This window comes from Pinus tabuliformis, chromosome 8, assembly GCF_031772625.1.
Source record: "Pinus tabuliformis cultivar Carrire ecotype Pingquan chromosome 8, CPIR1, whole genome shotgun sequence".
Lineage (NCBI taxonomy): Eukaryota > Viridiplantae > Streptophyta > Pinopsida > Pinales > Pinaceae > Pinus > Pinus tabuliformis.
The window spans coordinates 559,347,486-559,371,218 of record NC_142294.1 but is presented as its reverse complement, the minus strand read 5'-3'; positions in this window follow the sequence as shown (position 1 = coordinate 559,371,218).

Here is a 23,733-nt window from a genome sequence, read left to right as displayed (position 1 = left end):
GATTATCCATCCGTCCACTCTCTACCAACTAGGATTCTCCGCTCCAATGCCTTGGAAGCACACGCCTTACATGGAGCACCACCTACCTCGAGAGCTTGCTCTATCCCAGGTCAACTCCTCTTCACCGTGTTGGGACCAGGACACATCCATGAAGAATCCGGAGCACACCGCCTGTCTAACCGAGCTCATCCACGGATCCCATCGTGATATTACCGGGGCCCACCACCTTCGTTTGGTATTCCGAGGATTCATCCACTTGGCTAACTTCGGGGCATGGCTCCGATACCACTTGTAAGGACTCTGGACACCACATATCTCCACAATGGTATGACATTGTCCACTTTGGGCCTAAGCCCTCATGGATTTGCTTTTGGACTTACCCCAAAAGGCCTCATACCAATGGAGATATTTGTCCATCCTTATATATCCATGATCCTCCCCACCTCTAGTCAATGTGGGACTTTGGTCGTATACCCAACAGAGGCTAGCTTTTGAGGACTTATTAGATGCTCGATTGTTGAAGGCTAAAGACGAAGTTTCTTCACGAAGATTCAAAGGCAGGTTCCTCAACCTATTACAATAATTTTTAAGGATATGTCTTTTTTATTCTAGGAAGATTCAAAGCTAATTTCCTCAACCTACTACTAAAAGCTTTAAAAATGCTTGTTCTTTGCTTTTGATGATTAATATGATGTTATTATCTTTTGATACAAATAATGCTTAATGTGGTGTAATTTGGAAATAATGGATAATGGATGATTTTATTAAAAAGTATACATTCTTCCCATTATTAAAATAATTTGATTTCAAAGAACATGGGAGATCTTGAGATCTAATTGTAAATAATGGAGCATCTCTTGAGTTATAAACGCCATTTTTATTATCAAAAGAAATTCAGAATGAGGGATAAAAATCGTTTTGTATCAAACAGTAAACTATTGAACCCATGTAACTAATAAAGACTAGAAATAAATTTCTATTTTGAAGAGTAATATAGAGAGGTTCTCAACAAACTTCCATGATATGAAAAGTATAGAACATTGATAGTGGATGATTTTTTACTCAGTGCAACTATATCGCTACTAAGATTCCATCTAATCTCGTATTTTTCATGGTTTCCTATCCCAAACAAATTTCTCAAGACCAAACTTATTGATACCGAACTCACAAGTGTACAAGTAGAGGCACTTACTTTGAGTGTATTCACTCTATGAAATTAACACTATCACAATAAAGAGTGGAAATCCAACAAAAGAAAGCTCCTACATATAACCCCTTTAAATTTAAGCTTGTAATTCACCAAGTCAAAAAAAACTCTTAGAGTAAGAATGATTAGTCTCAGACTCACAATTGACAAAACATAAAAACTTGCTCTCGTGAATTCAAACTGGAAAAGCTAAAATGAGAAACATAGAGAAAGGATACATGGATTAACAAAAAATCCAATATAATTCTAAGAAATAAGAAACAAGAAACAAGAAAAATGTAAGCAACCTAGGAGTCAAGTAAATGCCACCAATCTTTTGAAATAGATCCTCCTCAAACCAATCTTGAGACATAATGCTAACCTAAAGAGTACTCAAAGGACCCATATAGAAACACTAGAACACTCAAAGTAACATGAAATAGGCTCTTACATATTCACTAATGAGCTTACAAATAAGTACACTTGAAATTTCTTCTTGAAACATAATTCAATATATAGACTACCATGTCTACCATTTGAATTGAGAATTCATTCCACAACCAAATCCACAAAAGCAAGTTATTTACATATATCAATACAAATGGTGCTAACTAATATCCAAACATAATATTTTGAGTGTATTAAATCATCATACCCCACCAAAATGAGGCCACAAATTTGATTTCCTACTCCCACCATAGACGTATAACCAAAACACATAATGTGTTCAAGCTCTTCAAAACCTAGGACATGGATAAATGTGTGCATGCCTTTCATAGTTTCTTTGACGTCTATGTTGAAACCTAGAGAAACACATGACACATGGTTGTGTATCAGTCCATTAAAAATGACCCTTACTTTCTAGATACACAAGATATATTTACATCCAAGTTACGTGAGGATTATGAAAAAGTCTTAAATTGAGTTCAAATGCATACAAAATGCATTGAGAAAAAATGCCTATGTATAAAATAAGCTAGCCTCTAACGAAGTTATAAATGTTCTTAGAAAGTGAAAACAAAGTAATCATTGTACATTAATGAAATGATCTAAAAGACATATTACCTAGCACACAATTATAAGCTCCCAAACATTCATTACCCTAAAATCCTTGAATTATGGTTATAAAATAGAAATTACCAACCAATCCTCTAATATTGCATAGTTGTCAAATATATTTTGAAATATACTTCCAAAGCATAAAGGAGTTCAAAGACTTATGCCACCATGTTTAACAAGAATTGTAGCTACATCACATCCACAAGAGCTTATCTTAAATACTTATCATGACGTAAACTTAGAATTAATTGTACTAATGGACATTAGTGGCCAAAAGCTTCCCTTATGCTCCATAATTTTCCACTTGTCATATGTATCCATAACTTTAAGAACAAACTAGATGTTGGATACCAAATATTTCACCAAGTCTCTCACGATTTATTTGAATTATTCACTAGGTCAAATTCCATTGGTTCATATTTGAGTTATTCTCTTTTATTAGATGTTTTTTTGTCTAAAATACATCACAAAACACTCGACATATAACAAATATTAAAAACTAAATGTGGAAAGAAAAAAAACACCTTTACAATTGCCCATGGATGGACACATTTTACTATAATAAAAAACAATGGGTCTAGTTCCTTTTCCGAGTTTTGGAGTGATATATATTTATATAGACCTTTCTAATCCTTTCATGAAGACATCGGTACCTCAAAAAAATGTCTTGGATAATGGGGAGAGAATAAGAAATGACTAACATGCATGACATGTTAATCACATCCCTATGCCTACTCCCAATGAGTAAACATCTATAAATGAAGATACCCATATTAAGATACAACCAAAATTAGATATTGGTCCCTTAGTGAATATCCAAATCACTTCACTTTATATATCACACCTTTAAGGGCTTGACACTTCCGACATATGGGATTAACTAGAAGTATCAAAAGAAACATTAGACATTGGAGAAAGCTTCATCAACTACAATTAAAGGACTAGGAAACTCACAGAAGAACTCAATCCTTCATGTCCTTTTGGAAATACATTATCTACAAATAAAAAATGTGCATTTAATGCAATCCTACACCATTTACAAGAAAGGGAACCAAAAGTTCCAGTAAAGAGGATCATCCAAGGCATTGTAAGCATATTAAAATCCTACCGTATAAGAAACATCAACGAAATGCCAATTCTAAATAAATCTATAGCCATTTCCTAATACTATTTCTTGTACCTATCAGAATTATAGAATTTAACATACATGCAACCACTACATACATGCAATATTTAGAATTCCTATCAAGGACATGAATACTTTACATGATTATTCCCTTATAGTATTCTAGGAAGGGATGAAACATATTTAGTAGATTCCAATTGATGTGATGAGCTTCACAAGATTTAAATATTTTGTACAAATTGAGGGCCATTTGCATTATTCATTTCCAAAGAGAAGCCACTGCTCATTTCATCAGCACTCAATAATTATTGTCGGAGACTTGGACCAACTACTACGAGTAATGGAAAAACATATTTCTAAAAAGATAAATTTGAGGAGCTTACAAACAACCTTTACCACTGTAATACATTTAGAGATAGTATTTTAATAAGAGGGAATTGATGGTACCTATGTCCAATTCTACCAACTATTGGAAAATATCCATACTTCTACACCAACAATAGATTATTGGAGCCTCCTTCAATATATGACTAACAAATTATTTTCCACCAAATTGCATCAACGTTTCATAGTTTTATCCTAGTTTTTGCAATAAAAATAATTTTTCCAATAAACATAACAATTGCATGTTCTAATCCCTGAATATGCCAATTGTACAAAGTGTGACAAAATTTACAAGTGGATCATCAGAACACAATTTGTATCTTGTAAAATTCGAAAAAAAAAGTACTAAATTGTCTAGGCCAATGAGTTATACCATCCTGCAATTTATGGGTCCATCTAGGACTAATTAACGATACTCTCAAAGTATTCATACAAATTGCATATGCAACTAAAAGTATCCCTCCAAATTTCTCAACATATGTTGTTTTCTATATTGATAAAAAAATTGCACTCCATGAGACCAAACCTAAGAAAACCATGTGCCAATTCCACCAATATAATTGAGTAACAAGAAACAAATCCCCCTTAAAATGGCTTGGACATGGAATGAAAATAACAATACTAGGAAATCACCTTCTAAGTAGAAGTAATTTAATTTTTCTTTTTTGTTTTAGAAAATTGGAAAATCTTTCCAAATACACTCCTCTACAACGTCCACCACTATAATTTAGGTTTTAATAGAAATTCTAATGGATATATTTTCTAATGGATATTGTTTATCTCTAAAAGAAATTGGGTGGGAAAAGGTTCTCAGACGATTATTTTTTTATGTTCTTTTTACAAAAACACATTTATGTTTTTAATTAACACAGGGAATGAACAAAATTAAAAGAATCACAACTTTTATAATTATTACACATTGGAACCATTTTTTTAATTTAATGACATAATAGTGCTGGTATAATTTGTTCCACACGGATGTTTTCCTTTTATGTTACATCGATGATTGAATCATTGTTACTAACTACCAGCATCGAGACGTATTAATCTTTTTATGTACACATAACAACACTAGTGCGTATATTACCATGTGCCGTAAAGTGACATGAAATTTCAAACATATTGTCCCATGGTGTTGGTGTCATTCTTTACTACCAAGTACAAGGGAATATATTCATTTAAATCAATGGTGTGTATCTATCATAAAATTGCATTGATTATTGTTTTCTTACAATTTTTCAAATAATATTCTCACAAAAAAATCAGTGATTGTGTTTTGATGCAATAGTTGCATAAAGACATTATCTAATAAATTACACCTCTGTTAGTGTGCCAATAATAACTAGGTGTTGTACAACCAAGCCAAGGAATGAATGAACGAACGTAAAGCTATATTAAAAAAATACAATTTATCTTCATCTTAAATAATATAAAGTTAAATTAAATAAAAACTAAATAACTATATATATCTAAGAAAATTCAACTAACATAGATTTATCTTAAATTTAGGCCTATCAAGTCATTACTGTTATGTAATAATCTAGATGATAAATACAATATTTAATCAAGAATGCAACATGTTATGATATTGTACAATGCAATAAAATAAGAAACCTATTTTATTATAATTATATATTAATAAGAGACACATTTTCATACAAAATGTGACAATGTAAAGGTACATAATAATCAAGATGTAGCCAATTGTTACACTTATTAATAATATATTGACATCAATTAGGAAAATATGCCCAATACATTAAACAAAAAGTCAATATGTAATTGTTATTCATAATGTTTTTCATGCAATTGGGACAATATGTTGAGTACATGAAACAAAAATATATACTTTTCATAGTTATATTCCAAATAATACAACTTGCAGTAACATTCAATTATGTTCATTTTCATTCATCACTTGAATTATTTTAATCACTTGAGATCTATGCACACCTAATTCCTTCATCACATGTAGGTGATATTGTACTTAGGTTATGTAACAGCCTTAGTCAAAATTCCATGTAAAAGATAATAAAGGAAAAAATATAAGTCTAAGGGCATGGGACACATATTCAAAGCTGAATTCTGGGAAAAACATCCTAGTGGGAGTCATTTTGGTTATTATGGCCAAAGGAAATTGGCAAAGGAAATGGCAAAGGATTTGGAAAGGCAAAATGGCATTAATTGGCATTTTTGGTTTATGAAAATAATGGAAATTAGGAGAAAGGGAAGGTGAAAGGTCACATGTTGCATGTGAGGAGGAAATTGAAGGGAAATAATAGAAAATTGAATAAATTAGAGGTCTCATTGATAAAAAGGCTTCTGAGGATTAGTGGGCAAGATTTTTTCTCAAGCTTGGTTAGTGTAAGCTTTCTGTCAGTTCAGTTTTAGAGCTCTCATTATATTCTTTGTCTCTCATACTCTTGGACGCTTAAATTTTTCTTGGAGAAATCTTGGAGAGTGTGGAATAGTTGGATGCTTGGAGAAAGAAGGAAAAGGAAGAGCAGGAAAGAGCAAGATGACATCGGAACTGAGTTGCATGTATGTTTTTCTCACTAGTTTTGGCATGCATGGCATATGCATGTGGTTTATAGGTCATGATCTGTCATTGGCAGAGAGGATTTCCTGGATTGACGGTAGATTTTCCTAGTTTTGCCATTTCTAGGATAGCCATGGTGTTGTGGGTTCATCTATTTGTTTTTCTGGTTGGTTCTCATGTTTCATTTAGCTTGGGTTGAGTTACTAGTTCTTATAAGCCTTGATTGGACAAACGCTCTAGAAGCCCTATAACAACTTGGGTTGAGTTACTGGTCCTAGAAGCCTTGGTTGGAAAAATGCTCTTGAAGCCCTTGGTGGGTTGAGTAACTAGTCCTAGAATCCTTGGTTGGAGAAATGTTCTAGAAGCCCAACAACATCTGTGTGTTGAGTTATTAGTCCTAGAAGCCTTGGTTGGAAAAAAAACTCTAGAGCCCTAGAAGGCTTGGGTAGAGACCAATCTGGTGATGGTTTGTGATGTATGACCGTGAGGTGGAATCACTATTTGATGGGTTGAGCTGGTTTGGCCTCCAGAAGCTCTAGTTAAGTTTTGATGGATTATTCTATGAGATCCCACATTCATTCTTGGAATATGGCACGGGGGTGACTAGCTAACGAGATTGTTGTCTCAGCCATGTCTATGGTCAGCTGGTACGTGAAAGTCCCAGACTTGGTTGCATTTTTCTTGTGGCAAAAAAAGATCTTTCCTATGGTAATGATGGGTAAATATGCTTATTTTTATTAGGCTTATATGGTTATTCTATGCTTAGTATATTTGATGTTCATATGTTGGTTATAAATGAGTTTTATGACTGTTAGGATGTTTGGCTCATGTCATGTCTTTAATTGTAAATGAATGAACAATGTATTTATGGCCTAATAGATGAAATTTTAGCTAATGTGTTGAGGCATCAATGCCTCTTAGTGATTTTCATATAAGTATGGGACCCATATGATCAGTTCTGTTGTTAAGACTTGTAGCTTTCATGTTTGTGACATGTTTGATGAAATGCCTATCATGGATAGTAGGGGTCTAATCTATTCCTTGTTGATTCTTTTAAAAATGTATCTTTGTTGTGTGGTGAAATTTTATTTCTGAACCTATCATTGAGTTCTGGGTAGTGACCTGGGCTTTGGGCCTGAAAACGTGGCACCAATCCTAAAGTTGCAGGCACAACACTAGGGAGAAAAGTCCCCAGAAGCTCCCTTTCCTTTGCAGTGGGAGCTTCTGGAGCCTCCCAAACGCATTCTTGTCCATATGAAGGGGGCTTCCAAGGGTTTCATGCACTAAAAATTTAGTTGGTTTGAGGGGATGGTTACTTGAGTGGTTGGGATGGCTCCTGGGAGTTTTGCTGCTAATGTGGAAGATCCGTGTGATGTGTTTCTTCAGTTCCACTTCCTTAACTGCCATATAGGGAGTTAAATCATATGATAGTAACTTCTCATCACATGTTGACCTTGGTTTTCTAGTTGCATGGGTAGATTTGGGAGGAGGGTGTTATAGAGTGGTATCAGAGCAGGTTGCACTCTCTTTGGGTCATATCTGATACCACAGAGGGGTATCCGAGAACGTTGCTCTCTCTTTAAGTCATATATAACACATCAGAGTGGTATCAGAGTGAGTTCATTATGTTTGGGTGTTGTTTTGTTTCCATTCTTTTCGGGCTATATCTAATACCACAGAGTGGTATCAGAGCATGGTTCACCCCTCATACTAGATGGGCGGTGCGTTGGTCATGCATTCATGTTGGCTGCATATGTGTTCCTTATACTTGTATTCCATGTTCTTGTTACATTTTCATGTTGTTAATCATGGTTGTAGTGATGTCGCCATGTGAAGGTTGGTGGTGTTGTTGTGAGATGTGTCATCATGAGTGTATGCTTGTGTATGCATTTGTTATGCATGTCAGCAGTTATATGTTGTTAGACATGCATTTTCATGGTGAAGGTTGTTGTGCATAAAGTCATTGTATGCAATTAGATCATCTTGCTGATATTAGTATGTTATGATGCTAATGTGTTGGCTGAGATAAAGTAGCATATGCAAATCATTAAAGTGAAGTTTCAATAATGGCCTTCAGGGTAAGAGGAGATCATCATACAGGTTTGTATGGTGGGCATGCCAGTATGTTGGTTAATGTTTCTTATAAGCATTACAGTTACTGATATGGTTGTCATTCTATTATTATTATAGGCACATGTATGATAAATGCATGTTGATTAGTATAGTCATATGCACATGCGTCAGATAGTCGTGAATGATAGTAACATGTGGTTGTATGCATTGCTATTGTCTTTTTATGATAGTTCAATTGATGATTATGTTATACATTGTTGAGGAGTATGTTATAAGTTAACTTGTTTTTTTATATATTGGTTAACAATATGTACGGTTATTGAATTAAGATCTTGATGTTATATGTATCATGCTAAATTTGATTCGCCTACTCAGATGGTTTAGGTTACGAAATTAAGGTATGAGTTTGACTATGTCATCTATTTGATATTTGAGTGTTTGATTATGTCATCTAGTTGATTTATTTAACATGGTATGTTTGCAAGTTGGTTGAATGTTTGATGAATTTTACAATATGACTATGTGTGTAAGATTTCTCGAAGGAATGATATTGTTTTAAGATGGTTTTACTCACAAATAAGTGTTGAGATAGTTGATATGTACTTGAGTGTAAGTAGGTGATAGTTGTAGCATCATGTCCAATGACTACAACTTGATTATGGATTCTGACATGATTTTTAGCCTTGGTAAAGGTTGATTTCAAATTAGTAGATATGTTGTCCTGATCTTTGGAATAGGTGGTTGACATGTGTGTTCAGTTATAAGGCTGTGTGATTGGAACAATAAGGTAAGATAATTGGTATATTGTTACATTTATTTATGCTCTGAAAGTTATGTGGTATGGCATTATGATACAGAGAATTGCATGACAAAGAAATTGCCATGGAATCTTGAAGAAGGCTCAGGTTGATCTTTGCCATGGAAGCACTGGGAACCCATGGGGATTGAGTCATGGTGTCTATTGAGATTCTTGTGCTTTTGATATTAGGTGTAAACATGAATCTGGGTTAGACTTTTGTGAGAAATTCCCCCGAAAAATTCACAATCTCAATTTTTCGACCAAACCAAAATTTTCTTCAGCCAAACTATTATACTAACACTCAGCTGAACAATTGGTCATTTAGGTTAATGTCAACTATTAAATGGATTTTTTTCCGAAGGTGAAAAAATCAGCAATAAAATAGTTCGATCAAACTATTGATTTCAACCGAGCAAATAATTCGATTGAACATTATATTCGCTCGAACTATAGATTCGGCTGAACCAGCTTTTCAGCCAAAGAGTCATCTATACACAAGGGGGCCCTAATGCTATTATATAGTTTTTTTCGTTTTTAGTGTGTTTTTGTTATTGTACAGAGAAATATTGTTAATGATAGATTTTTCGGCGAAAATCACATGAGAAACCATTTGTCGACGTGTTTCGAACCAACCAGTGTGGTTCATCGTCAGGACAAGTTGAAAAACAGATCCAGCTTAGCCTGTTTAAATAGCTAGAGCAGAGACACCAACGGTTACCTGGGCAAAAAGTTGACTTAAGGAGCAAGGTCAAATTTAGTTATATTAGGTAAAAAATAAATAAATAAATATATAAATGAAAAATAAAATAATAAATAATAAATTATAAATGGTAACATTAGTTAGGTAAAACTAAAGGGCAGTAGTTACGTAAGGGAACATCTCTTATAATATATAAATATGTAAACAAGCTAATGGGTAAATTAGTTAGAATTAATAAATAAATAAATTAGAACCATAGAATAAATCAATTAAATAATCCAATAAATAAATAAATAAAAAGAGGAAATAGGGATTAGAAAATAAAATAAAATAATTATAGTTGGTTAGAGGTTATATAACGGATAAATAATAAAAAATAAAAGTGTAAGAATAATTAAAAATTGATATTATTAGTTAAAAATTAAAAGTAATAACGGACCTTTCCTTATAATAAACAAATAAAAGGGTTATTAAGATGAAAGAATGTTGGAAATAATAAATAAATAAAAGTAATAACCAAAATAATAATAGAAATAAGTTATTAATAATAATAATAATAATAATAATAATAATAGAATTAAGTTATAGAAAATAAATAAATAAATAAATAAATAAAAATAATAATTAAAATAAACAAATAAATAGTAATAATAATAAAATATAAATAAAAATAAAATAAAATAAGAGACAAGAAAAACGATTACTAAATAATTTCGTAATCGTTTATTATATTACTAAATAATAGTATTTAGTAATAGTTTATAAATAAATAAAAATAAATAATAATTAAAATAAAATAATTAATAATTAAGTTATTAAATAAATAAATAATAATAATAATAGTAATAGTAATAATAATAGAATAAAATAAATAAATAAATAAATAAACAAATAATAATAATAATAATAATATAAATAAAAAATATATAAAATAAGAGACAAGACTAAATAATAGTATATAGTAATCGTTTATTATAAAATAGTATTTAGTAATAGTTTATTATAGTACTGTTTAATAAATAAAGTAATTGTTTAATAGTTTCTTATTTGCAATTTTTAATAGTAATAGTAATGGATTAATAAATAATAATAATAAAACTATAAATAATAATAAGAGACAAGAAAAACGATCAAGAAGAAAGTGCTGGGACCCAGCACCTACTGATTTTCCAACCATCATCTCTATTGAGATTGTTGGGTCTCTTTTCAATCTCAATAGCTTCCCTAAATTTCCGATGATGGAAATGCAAAACCTTAGCGATAACACTAGCTTCCTCAATGCAAACATGATGATTAGTGTTTTCTACATGTTCAGCTAAAGCGGAAGACTTAGCTCTTCTATGCCTAAGGTCAGCAGCGTGCTCACTAATCCTCTGATTAATGGAGCGACCGGTTTCACCAATATAAGGGGTCCCACAGGAGCAGGGGATAATATAAACCGCTTTCATATCTTTGGGGTCAATAGGATCCTTAACTGATCTGAGGGACGAACGAATGGTGCTAAGGGGCCTAAAGGTCACGGGGACACTATGCATCTTGAGAATCCTTGCAACCTTATCAGTGGTCCCTTGAACGTAAGGAAGATGGACACCTGGAATCCGTTCCTTTGGTTCCCTTTTTGCTAGAGAATTCATGGCGGCTTTTCTGAAAGCCTTCTGACCCAAGTATCTACTATAACCATTCTCAACAAAGACATCAAGGAGATGGGATTTTTCTTTCTCAAAACTCTTATTATCCGAGATCCTTAGGGCCCGAGTAGAAAGGGTATTGAGAACACCCATATTTTGAGCCGGGAAATGGTGAGAACTAGCATGAAGATACTGCTCAGTATGAGTTTTCTTCCAAAAAACCTGGTGGGCGATGGAACCATCATCATTCTTTGAAATAAGAATATCAAGGAATGGGAGGCACCCATCAACCTCCTGCTCCTTAGTGAACTTAATGGCAGAGGATTGATTGTTGAGATGCTCAAAGAAAAGATCTAATTCTTTTTGGCCATGAGACCAAATGACATTAGTATCATCCACATACCTTTTCCAGAGCTTGGGCAAGAGACGGGAAGAATTCAGAGCCTTGGACTCAAAATCTTCCATAAAGAGATTGGCAACAACAGGGGACAGGGGGGAACCCATGGCGACACCACAGGTTTGCTCGAAGAACTCCCCCTCAAAACAAAAAAAGGTGGAAGTGAGGCAGATCTCAACCAACTTGGCAGTGTCAGGGTCAGTTAGGCGGTAGATCACCTCCAAGGCCTCCTTAATAGGAATGCAAATGAATAGGGATACAACATCAAAGCTAACAAGAATGTCCCCAAGGTCAAGCTTAATGTCCTTAAGTTCATCAATAAAGGAAGCATAGTCTTTAACGAAGGACTTCGTACGACCAACTAGGGGCTTAAGCTTTAACGCAAGAAACTTAGCGAGAAGGTAGGTAGGACCTCCAATAGTGTTGACGATGGGCCTCAAAGGGGCTCCTTCCTTATGAATCTTGGGGAGACCATAGATTCTCGGAGTAATAGGGTTGCTCTCAATGAGTTTATGGTGAAGGGAACTCAACGAACTAATGGATTTAATGGCAAGAGCCACATTCCTAGAAACCTTCTTTAAAGGATTCTTGGGAAGCTTTTTATAGCTACCACTATTAAGAAGATGATCCAACATTTTGCTGTGGTAATCAGCCCTGTTGAGGATGACAGCAGCACCACCCTTACCAGGCTTAAGAACAATGATATCTTTGTTCTGGTTTAAGGATCTGAGAGCTGCTGACTCTTCCTTGCTAAGGTTGCTCTTAGGGGGTTTAGCCTTTCTTAAGACAACCGCACAGTCTTGCCTAATAGTATCCTTGATCCTATCAGGTAAACCTCTGATCCCAAATTCTATGTCACAAATAATATCATCCACAGGGATCTTCTTAGGAGCTAAGGCAAAATTTAGCCCTTTACATAAAACCTTAAAAATGCCAGGGGGAAAAGAGAAACTGGAAATATTGATCACCTAATCCCTATTTCCTCTTTTTATTTATTTATTTATTGGATTATTTAATTTATTTATTCTATGGTTCTAATTTATTTATTTATTAATTCTAACTAATTTACCCATTAGTTTGTTTACATATTTATATATTATAAGAGATGTTCCCTTACGTAACTACTGCCCTTTAGTTTTACCTAACTAATGTTACCATTTATAATTTATTATTTATTATTTTATTTTTCATTTATATATTTATATATTTATTTATTTTTTACCTAATATAACTAAATTTGACCTTGCTCCTTAAGTCAACTTTTTTCCCAGGTAACCGTTGGTGTCTCTGCTCTAGCTATTTAAACAGACTAAGTTGGATCTGTTTTTCAACTTGTCCTGATGATGAACCACACTGGTCGGTTCGAAACACGTCTACAAATGGTTTCTCATGTGATTTTCGCCGAAAAATCTATCATTAACTTGTTATGGATCACAGAAGCCTCAACTCTACGAAATATTGTTATTGTGTTGCTATTTCAACTAGCCCATCAGTTCACTGGAGGAAACGGTCACTTATGTACACGTATGTGCATGAATTGTTGTTTTTTTCTGGATTTTTTTATGGTTTTTGGCGGCTTGTTTAAATTTTTGTTGGTTCTTTTGTAGGGTTGGTTGGCGCTAGAGGAGTTTTTGCAGGATTTTTTTGTGAGGTTCATTGGTTGACGCGAGGGTTGGTTGTAGCTCGTCATCGCTAGAGGAATTTTGTCAGCTTCCTCAGCCTCCTTGTCCAGACCAGGTATGTTGATTTGTGAATCAATTGTTAAAAGTCTAATCTTGGTGGGATTTAGTTATTTAATTGCTAAAGTCTATAAAGGTGTGCCTACTTTATCCCTCTATTTTGAGGAAACACATATTCTTCACCATTAAGTGCACGCAAGCTTTACTATAATCTATATCAAATAAGTTATTAATCAATGCTATGGATCACTCGATTAATAAATTGCTATATAAAAAAAACATCCTAATGATATCGCATAAATAATCGATTATTTATATATAATCTCAAACTTAATATATTTCACTATAAACACTACCTAATACCTAATTTTTAATTATGGTAAGCCAAGCTACCAAAACACTGATAATCCTCCTATAAAACACCTTAATGATGTTGACAATGCCCACCACGTAGGCGAATCCATTGCTGAATGTGGAGCCTACACTGGAAAATTTTGTAATGAGGACATGTTCCTTCATATTAAAGGGCCCTGGATTCAAGGATGCCTCCTTCCCTAAAAAAGGCACTCTAAATCTTTGCTTTGGCAAAGTCGAGGCCATGGAATGCCCAAGGGGAAGGGTTGCCACCTACACTGAAATATGTGTGATGATAAGTGGCTCCTTCCTGTAACTGAAGAAATAGTTCAAAAATGAGAGTAGGATGCATGAAAGCAGCCCCAAAAACCACTTTCAAAATGTCCATACATGAATGGTCAAATCGTATTCTTTACTCAAAATGAATGCCACCTACTCCACTGGTGAATTTTCTTGCCCCCTCCTCCTCTTTGCTCACTTCCAATGATGTATCCACTACCATTCTAATTCTCTACATTGACAGCGATGAATAACTATTTGTACCTGATTGGCATGGCCTAAGTTATAAGGATAGGCTGAGAGCTTTGCTTGTCCTTGAGTTGATCTATCCACTCCACTTCATGTTGGAACTACTACGCTTCTCCATTACCCTTTCAGTATAAACGTATATGTTTGTAGAGATGAAAGAAATCATATAAGTATTCCTCCTTTGGCCTTTTTTCTACTGCCTCAGATGAATAAATAGATCAAATTAAATGCCTAGTTCAAGAAAACATATTAGGGCTAGATGGTCCACATCTGAAACTAGTTCCTGTTGCATTCCCAGCTGATCCTATCCTGTGAATCAATATTGATTGCTTTCCTAAGTCAACGAATCCTCCAAAAATGCAGTGGGTCTGAGACAAGTACAAGGATTCCTTTTCATTTTTTGTCCTGATCATAGAAATAAAATGGAATATTAATTTCCACTTCCATTAAATTAAGACTTTAACAATGCAACGGGGAAATGCCTTGCCCCATATGTATTCCATAGTTGGATTTAGGCATAGATTTGTTCCCATCTTGAGAGACTCACATTTAAACCAAGATTTCATATCCACAGTAAACAAACCATAGTTCCCTTTAGAGCTTAAGGTGATCACCACACCACAATATTTTTAAATGCCCCACCAATGTATGTGTGATTATGGAGTGGGTAGGTTACCTAGAATTTGGGTAGAAACACCATGTTTATTTCTTAATTTCTTTCGTTATACTCTCAATTTCCTATCTTAATCCTTCACATATCACATCTGCATCTCATGCTATCAATATTTGACCTAACCAAACCAAACCAAACCAAACCATGGAGATTTTATATTCCAGCAATAGAATGTGAGCACCACCAAGGCTTGCGTGTTCAACAAAAATATCAATAACACTATGTGATCTGATATCAACAATGTCATGTGATCAGTGCCCACCGCCAATGCTCATGTATGGACTAGAAGAAGAACAACAACACATTGATTACCAGGAAGAAAAGAAGAATTGCGCTCAAACTCATGAACCAAAAATAATGTTGATTAGAATATTTCAAGAAGTATCACAAACGTCTTACAAATCATGGAGAAGACATGTTACTCATGTTTTATAACATGTAAATCACTACACAACCAACAATGAAATTGTTTCTCCATCATTTTTAAAACAACATTGGTCCTTGCTAACATCATAAATTTTATTGGGTAAATATCATTCTCAATCATTTTTAAAAGGCTCAATGTTAAATGTTGGAATGAAAGATGCAACTATTAGCTACTTTCCACCAATAAATCTATAGGGAAATCAAGGTGTTCAATCACACTTTAGTAAAATTTCTCTATGCAACATTTATAGGGAAATTGAGGCATTCAATCACACTTTAGTAAAATTTATGTATGCAACTTATTCGAAAATCAAGCATTGGAATAACCACCTATCAACTAAACCACCTATCTAAGCATTCTCTAGTGAGGGTTAATCTAGTCTTGCCCATCAACTTATGCAGAGTAACCAAAGGGAGGAATGACAATGATAACAAGTCTACATGCACCCTTGGTGTAAATAATTTGTCACATATGCTTTTAAAGAATGATTTTATATAGATCTAGTTCCTAAAATAAATAAATTTCTAATATCATAATTTATAATTGCTTGATGAAACTATCAATCACATGTATAAATTACGAAGGAGAACATAAAAGATGATCATGAAACTAGGCTAAATCCTTGTAGTATTCCATTGTTCAATCACAATAGGTATTTATTTATTATCATTCTCGCATAAACCAAGGCATTTGAAATAAATAAATATATTAAATTCATTTTATTGAATGTGTTTTTTACAAGGATTAGAAAACCCATTAAACATGGTTGAAAAATATACAATATGCATAGAAGTTTCTTGTTATCCCAATCTATGGCAATTACTGATTACTTATGTGCTATGGAATATTGTGATGACCAAATTCCTCCAAAGGAAAGGGAATGTACCTGAAAGAACAAAAAACAATGAAGAATATTATATTGCATTGCTAGAAGGGTTAGGAACAACTAGGGAGTATGGATCCAATGGAATTGTAGCATCACCAATTCCAAACTTGTGCAACCAGATGAAAGGCGTGTAGCAAGTTAAAAAGGAGAGGTTAAAAAAACTACATGGAGAAGCATAAAATATTGTTAATCAATTTCAATCATTTAGCATAAGGCATTGTGCAAATGTTAATAGGATGTCTAGTGATCTATTGTATGGGGCAATGCCAATTCAAGATTTGTGTGTGAAATGTGAATTAGTGTTAAGAATCTCTCCATAAAAATTTATTGATGGACATTGTAAGATATCTTTGATATGTGTGTGTTTCTAAGTTATAAATATGTTGTTTTTAATGACCATGTGATTTTTTCAATTCTATACCAAGTGTGCCCCCACTATGTAATCATAACTTGGTGAACTTAACATGTTTTAGAAGATTTTCTATTTAACTTCCAAAATGGGCATGCTTCAACATTTGTGTTTTTAGTCTTGAGTATAGTTTAAATGAAGAGTTTCAGATAGTAACATTGATTTTTTGAATTCTTTCAATGTTTTTAAATAGCAATTTTAAGATCTTAAAATGCATGATGTAATTTCAAGGCTTACATCAATTAAATGTGTGACATAACTTGAACGTTTACATCAATTTTTTGAATTCTTAATATTTTTAAATATAAATTTCAATAATTTTAAATGCATGAGGTAACTTCAAGGGTTACAACAATCTTATGAATTCTTGATCTATTTAAATAGCAATTTTAAAAAGAATTGTAAATGCATGAGGTAACTTTTTAAATATTATGTATCTATATATCTATAGATATTAATATTATGGATGAGAATTTTCCACATGATTCTTCGATGCGAGCATCAATCGAGTCTCATGGGAGGTCATGGATCAAAGAGAATATCAAATGAATCGGGGGAGGTCCAACATGATCATGGTATATATATGTTTATGTGGAAGTTTTTAAATGATATTTTAATATAATCATATATATGTTATACATATGGAATTGAAATTTTATCAATTTATATTTAAATTAATTTCTAATAAATTTCATTTTTTTAGGAGCATCTCAAACTAGGTCAAAAAGAGTATCTACTCAATCAATGGAGGGCCATTGTTCATACCATCGTGGTATATACATACATATATATCTATATATATATATATATATATATATATATATATATATATATATATATATATATATATATATATTTTGTGTGTGTGCGTGAATTTACTTAAACGATAAATAGGTAGAATCATATGTATGTATACACATATATTGAATTGATTTTCTAGTTTTTTTTAGAAGCTTCTCTCACTATGTCATCGCGTGAGGGTGGTCAACAAGCTCAATCAAATCATGTACTTGGGCGTGATGGTGCTCAACCATCTCTGGGTGGTCATGATGTTGCTCAACCATCTTCGGGTGGGCATGATGGTGCTCAACCATCTCTGAGTGGTCATCAATCTCCATCAAATCATCATGATCCTCATATTTTTGGTAAATTATATATATATATATATATATATATATATATATATATTTAGGTTAAAACAAATTTATACATGTAAATGAATTGTATGTACATATGCATGTACATGTCTATCTTGCATGTGTACGAATACATTTTTTCACATGTTTTTTTATTTATGTAATTTTATATATTGATGCAGAGGGTGAAAATGTTGCTCGAAGTAGACGTAAGAAAAGCCAACAATTCAAGACGAATGCAATATACCAACAACCACTTATCCATTTGATATTCTTGATGAGATTCCTCGAGAAACAAACCTCCAAAAATGTACATTACAAAGCTGAAAAATTCATTATTCAAAATTGAGGAAAAATCTTTGTAGTTTGGAGCTCCTTGCAGAGAGTTAAGAAAACTTAGAAATAGTTGTCTAGTCTCTAAGCTCATTTCTTGATATTTACGAGAAGCTTGGGCAAACCACAAATTACTTTATAAATATTTTGAGGTGTAGAAAAGCAGCAAAAATGGGTCCCAATAAATAGTCTGAGGTTAGTAAAGGGTTAACAAAGAAAATGAAAAATCTATGTTTTATTTCAAATAAGGGTTGAAAGAAAAGATTCCCAAGGTGCGATATTTCAAGCACCCTGATATAGCCAAGCATTTGTATCATAGGTTCCTTGCAGTGTATGGAAATATTCCATGGAATGATGAGGTTCCAATTTATTTTGCAAAATTGTTTTATGCAGAATTATTTTGGGTATGAAACCTGATTATAATTACCTTCCATATAAATATTATGGTATTGAGAGAGGTCAGTTTTGTGATCGTAATGGAACATTACGTGATACAGAATTGCCTTGCCCTCCACTAACTTTGGTACAACAAACTCCTCGTCTGGTAACTTTGTTGTCATAGACGGATTCCACTTCTCAAATTGGTCAAGAAGGAATAGATGTCATTATAGACAACATCCATAGTGCATTAATTGCAATTGACATTGGCCTAAATCGACAAAGAGCACGAGATAATTCACGTGCTATTTTTTTATATAAAACAAATGAGGAGATAGATAATATGAATATTGAGGAGCTTAAATAATATGGAAAGGGTTTTCGTAATGATGACCTAATTGTTCACGAGGAAGAGGGTGTGGGATTAGTATGTGTTAATGGTTAGGATGGATATTCTAATGTAATTTGTAATGTACCTATTAATATCTATTCACATACATTTTGTTATTTTTTTAGATATAATATAACACAAGTGTGTCATATGTTCACCATTTGCAGTTAACTCGTTTGTTGAACAAAAAAATTGATAATATCACGGTCCCAAGTTCAGGTTCCAATCAAGATATTTTGAGAGATATTTATTTTTTAAGATTTCATGTTGATACAATTATTTTTCTATTTTTATTATATTGGTATTATGAGGTCATCTTAAAAAAAAAATATGTATATGCAATTAAATGTTAACAGATTCTGATTTCGTTCGATGTTTTTGAAATAGCGACACCCTCTTCCTACCTACTAGGAGATGTGTCAAATATTAGATTGTCACAAGTATTGAATATTTCACTTATGTTTTGTTATCAATTGAAGTGCAAGTTTCATTGAAAAATGAGCTAGATTTATCTTACAGTTTTAAAATTTTTGAATTTTAGGTTTCTGGAGACTATTTCCATTCTCGAGGGACTTTAGCAATGGATTTGACAATGGCGATAGGATCATCTAAAAAATTTGAAAAATTCATGTAACAATTTTTTTAATATTGCGAGTTTATGCATTTTCATGTGCAATTTTAAATTTTTAATATATACATGTACATGTATTGTACAGGAAATCTACGTGGGAGAAATGCAGGGGGAACACCACAAGGTATTGCATGGATTTTGAAATTTTAGGTGGTTATAGGGATTGAACCGTCTAGACAATTTGAAAATGTTGATACTTGACTTTTTTAATATTGATCTCGTTTATGCCTTTTCATGTGCAATTTTAAAATTTTAATATATATACATGCACATGTATTGTACAGTTTATCCATGAGGGCGTAATGCATGGTGAACACCACAAGGGCATAATGGAGGGGGAACAACATGAGGTATTTCATGGAATTTGAAACATTTTATAATTTTGTTTTGATGATTACATTCTCATTTAATTTTAAAACATTAAAATTTAATTTTAAAGTACAAAATCTTATGTATATATGCAATTACACATGTTGTGCAGGGCACCCATGATTTAGATGAGAGCACGAGGAGGTTGATAGATCATATATTTTAGCGACAATCTCTAAATTGATGCAACCTTTTATTTGACAATCTTTTTTTGTTATATTTACTTTTATCATGATATAAATTTGGACATATTTAAAGTAAAACTCTTTATTATGAATTGATGCATATTTTTATTTGACAACGTTTTATTATATAATTACTTTTTTAATGATATAAATTCTGGACATATTTTAAATCTAGAACTCTTTATTATGATTTAATACATGCTAATTTTGGAGTTTATGTACATTTTTCATGATGCATCATTTGATGCTTCAAACTTGGTTTTACATATTTAAGTTCATGAATATGTAGCAATGAAAGTAAATTTGTATTTAGTTGGTATATTTTACATAATCATTGTTATAATGATAGTAGATGATTCTTAGGTTTTGTTTAAAAAATTTTGTCACTTGTTATTTAAAATGAATCTATTAAAATTTCAAATTACAAAACATGGTACATTTTGCATTTGAATGAATCTTATAATTAGGTGTAAATGTCTAAAATAGTCATAAAATTTGTATTATAAAATATGGTATGTACATTTTTCATTCATGTATAGAAAGGCTACTATGGATGTCGATTTATAGTTAACTTTTAGTATAAATTTTTTCATCCACAAACATGTTATAATATTGGATTATAAAACATGATACAATTTCCATGATGCATGGTTTGATGCTTAAAGTTTCAACATATTTAGGTTCATGAATATGTATCAGTTAAATTAAGTTTGCATTTAGTTGGTACATTTTGAATGATCATTCTTATAATGTTAGTAGGTGATTCTCATGTTTTGTTTAAAGCTGTTTTGTCAATTTATTTAAATTGAATCTAGTAAAATTACAAATTACAAAACATGGTACATTTTTCATTTGAATAAATCTTGTAATTTGGTGTAGATGTCTGAAACAATTATAACCTAAAATTGCATTATAAAATATGGTACATGCGCATTTTTAATTCATGTATAGAAAGGCTAATATGGATGTCAGTTGATAGTTAAATTTTAATATAAAGTTGTTTGAATGCACAAACATACTATAAAATTTCATTATAAAACATTGTACAATTTGCATGATGCATGGTTTTATGCTTAAAGGTTTTACATATTTAAGTTCATGAATATGTAGCAATGAAAGTAAATTTGTTTTTAGTTGGTAAATTTTGCTTTCAATCATTCTTATAATGTTAGTAGATGATTCTTAGGTTTTTTTAAATTTTTTTTGTTAACCTATTTAAAATGAATCTATTAAAATTTCAAATTACAAAACAAGGTACATTTATGCATTTGAATGAATCTTTTAATACGGTGTAGATGTCTAAAACAATCATAAAAAGTGCATTATAAAATATGGTATGTACATTTTACATTCATGTATAGAACGACTACTATGGATGTCGGTTAATAATTAACTTACAACATAAAGTTGTTCACGTGCAAACATACTATAATATTGCATTATCAAACATGGTACAATTTGCATGATTCATGGTTTGATGCTTACAGGTTTTACATATTTAAGTTCATGAATATGTAGCAATGAAACTAAATTTACATTTAGTTGGCACGTTGTGCATGATCATTCTTATAATCTTAGTAGATGATTATTAGGTTTTGTTTAAAGTTGTTTTCTCAATTTATTTAAAATGAATCTAGTAAAATTGAAAATTAAAAAATATGGTTCATTTTGCATTTGAATGAATATTATAATGTGGTCTAGATGTCTAAAACAATCATAAAATAAAATTGCATTATAAAATATGGAATGTACATTTTTCATTCATGTATAGAAAGACTACTATGGATGTTAGTTGATAGTTAGCTCTTAATATAAAGTTGTTTGAATGCACAAACATACTAGATAAAATTGTATTATAAAACATGGCCCACAATTTGCATGATTCATGGTTTGATGCTTTTAAAGGTTTTACATATTTAAGTTCATGAATATGTAGCAGTGAAAATAAATTTGCATTTAGTTGGTACATCTTGCATTCAATCATTCTTCTAATTTTAGTATATGAGTCTTGGTTTTTTTTTAAATTTGTTTTGTCAATTTATTTAAATTGAATCTAGTAAAATTTGTAAATTTCAAAACATGACACATTTTGCATTTGAATGAATCTTATAATTTGTTGTAGATGTCTGAAATAATCATAACTTAAAATCTCATTACAAAATATGGTATGTACATTTTTCATTCATTTATAGAAAGGCTAGTACATTTTACATTCATGTATGAAATCATTTAAGACCAAATAATATATACATATAAAATACTTGTCGCACATGCAAACATAATATTAGTAGCATCAAATCCTCAATACACCTACATAATATGTCGTATACATATAACGATGTAACTCAATACAAGACCCAATGAGCATCTCTTTCACATCATCACATTCTTAAGAATGTACAACTTAAGAGTGCACAAAAAGAAAGGCTAACAATGTACTTGAACTGTAAGTTCTCAAAGATGAAACCAAGGAGAAGAAATTGTTAGGAAGTTCAATTAAAAAAAAATATATTGGAATGTCATCCTCAATGATTCGTTCATACTCATATTTTGACATTCTCCATTTTTTAACTTTCAATTTTATTTATTTTTTATTGAACTTCTATCAACTTTATGTGTTCTGCAAACACAAAGTGACTATATTGACAAATTATGACATTCTATTGATTGTCTTGAAAGTAAAATTACTCTTGGTTTTATGAGTTTCTTGGAAAAAATAACCTTTCAGTATAATAGACCCTCTTTCATATAGAAAACCGTTATCATCATATTCTTCCAATAACTTCATCTTTCATTCAGTGCACCACATCAAATAATACTTGAAATTTTCTATGTCATTAATGGGTGCAACTATAAAAAAAAACATCTCCTGCACAATAAAATAAGTGTAGATTTAGAACATAATTAACATGAAATTAACTTTCTCAACATGGACTTAATTTTATTATCCATTTCTAGATCTCTATATTTTAACTATTATATACATACTTATATGTAATGATTTTAAAAACATAATATATATATATATATATATATATATATATATATATCCTTTGAAAGCAATTGAAATGTTACCCTCTAACAAGATCAAAAACTCGATCACCTTCAGATGATGCTATAGTCTCCTTCGATTCCATATCTTCAAAGCTTGCACTTGACATTTCCCTTTCGTATTTAGTCTTGTATGTTGCCAAGATTTTACATACATATTATTTTCGCAAACATCATTGCATTGTGTGTCCTCTATGAAAACATGACAAAAATAAGAATATTTTCTTTTATCAAATGAAAATGCATTTCGGTAATCCTTTGTTTTAATTGAATGCAATTTCTGAGTCCCTTTTACTATTTCAACTTCATATGTAATCGATTTATCTACATATTGGACTCCAATATGCAAAAAAACCTATCGTAAATTCAAACAAGAATTTAAAGATGTTATTTAAAATACAATTTATATATC